This window comes from Salvia hispanica, chromosome 3, assembly GCF_029641045.1.
Source record: "Salvia hispanica isolate PSC_SH4W2 chromosome 3, Shi_PSC_v1, whole genome shotgun sequence".
Lineage (NCBI taxonomy): Eukaryota > Viridiplantae > Streptophyta > Magnoliopsida > Lamiales > Lamiaceae > Salvia > Salvia hispanica.
In genome coordinates, this window is record NC_142694.1 from 21,248,253 (window position 1) to 21,250,487 (window position 2,235).

General features: G+C 44.7%; 1 long non-coding RNA gene across 1 annotated transcript; it reads right to left on the reverse strand.

Annotated features, from left to right (window-relative positions):
• Positions 1 to 208: 208 nt before the first annotated feature.
• Positions 209 to 2,000, reverse strand: LOC125219754 (uncharacterized). The gene is made up of 3 exons (XR_016136791.1): positions 746 to 2,000; positions 567 to 634; positions 209 to 490 (listed from the first exon to the last, which is right to left on the reverse strand). It is a non-coding gene; the product is annotated as an uncharacterized LOC125219754 (long non-coding RNA).
• Positions 2,001 to 2,235: the final 235 nt, after the last annotated feature.

Here is a 2,235-nt window from a genome sequence, read left to right on the forward strand (position 1 = left end):
ATGAAGGAAAGGTACCCAGAGCTGTTTGAGTAACATAAGCAAAATTTCGGGACGAAATTTTTGCTAAGGTGGGTAGAATGTAATACCCGCTCTTTGTTACCTTTTCTTTAAGACTAATGTCAACCTAGAGAAATGTTTGTTGTTTTCAAATCAGAAATATTAGTCGATGGTCTTGCTTGGTTGCTAATTTGAAGAGTGTCGATCAAACTAAAACAGATTTTCGTATATACGTGTGAAATACAATAAACGTCAAGAAATAAAAATGATTTACACATGTGTTGACAAAAAAAAAAAGAATTTAAGAATACAAATATACAAAGAGTTGGGCCTCGACTCTCGAACACGAGATTTCTTTCGGCCCAAAGACTTAGAGGGCAGCCCGAAGGCCCGTGCAGCCAGCCCGACTGCCTCGTCTCGATCCCAGGCCACATCCCCAATTTTTTTAAAAAAAAAACCCTTTTCCTTTATCTGCCATTAAACCTGCAAGAACCTACAAAACTAATAAATATTTTAGATTACTTTTCCCAACATCAAACCAAACAAGGAAGGAGGCATCCTTTCTTTACCAAAGGAGGTCTAAATGATCCCAAAATGGGAGGTACACTCCTACACAGCCAATGCACCAAACCGAGAGCTGTATGTGAAAAACAAAAATTCTTAAAACTTAGGAGTACAAGGCTGCAAACCTGTGTACTAAGTAATAAATGAAAGAAGGGACAACTGAGATAAAACATTTAGAATTTACCTCTCATTGCTGCCAAGAATTTGAGACTTGCCTCTTTTGGAGTGGCAACCTACCCTTTGACCGATACCTTGCTGATCAGCTAGCCCAAAACGTGTCCCTCCAGCTGCGCCAAATCAGCCCAAACCGAACAGCCACCTGCTTCCCCTGCACATCAAACAAAGTAACCTAATGAAGGTAGTACTTATGTTTCAAGAAAGAGACAAAGGAAGTAAACTAAAGGTGCCATCTGCAGCATGAAAACAAAGAGCTTTGACAGCCATTTAAGGCCTCACGAGTACACCACACTTCGCCTATATAAACCACCATAAACCGCCCCTGACTCCCTCCCCAGAAACCACAAATTCACTCACAATCAAGGAGTGCAGCAAGGAATCGGGAGGAGCAAGAAGGCGAGGAGGGGCAGCGGCAACACGGAGAAGCAGCCGTAAAACGAGAATCGCAAAGGAGAGGTATTCCATAGCCCACCCTCACCAATGCATCATGATAGCCAATCATAGATAATCAAGAACTTAGAACTATAGGTGCTCAAAAATCCAATGTGAACTTAGCAATATCGACTGATAGAACCCATACTTTGAGTAAGAATACAAACCAACACAGTAGGCCTCATGTACAAGTTTTGATATCAAAGTTTTCCCCAATTAAATTACTACCCAAGATGGTTTCAACATCACACAGTAAGATACACTAAGACTTCATCTTTGAAACATAGTATTGTTACAAGGAAATAAATGAGAGGAAAAAAACTTAGCTTTGGAGCAAGGAGTGATGGGAGAGCTGCCGGACGGCGAGCTGCGATGACGGCGGTAGAGAATTCGCCGGAGGGAGCCAGGAGAACGCCGGAGGCAGGGAGAAAGAGAGGCGATGCCTCCTTCCTGTCGGCGACTCCGCTAATAAAGATGAGGCGACGGCGGGCTGGTCTTCAAGGCGGGCCAAGCCGCGTCTACCTCAGCCGGAGACGTCGGCGACGGCGCTGAATCGCCGAGAACGAGCAAAGGATGAGCGGAGAGGGGAATTTCAGAGGCGCGGCGTAGCAGCCGAAGGAGGGAGAGATTAGAAGGGAAGAAGGAGAGAGAGAGTTGGAGCAGCGGCGACGGCGGAGCTCGCCGCGCGATAACGGCGACACAGGCGCGCCGTCGATCCAGAGCTGGAGCCGGCGACGAAGGGGGGGGAGATGCGCCGTCGTTCCTCTCCAAAGCAAGGATTAGGAATTGGGGTTTTTGATTTTGATTTTGGGGATTTTGTGTTTTGAGAGAGAGAGGCCGATAGTTTTGAGGGAGGAAGAAATTGGGCCTCTTTCATTTGGGCCTCTCCTTTTCTTCTTTTGGGCCTCTATAAATTAAATGCATGGGCTAAGGTTTTGTTAATTAATGGACCAATTCTTTAAATAATCTAAAGAGTTGGGCTAATAATTAAAATAAAATGGGAGTTTGCTCTAGCCTAATTAAATCATGAGCCCACCTATGTTGCTAAATCAAATAATTGAGGTT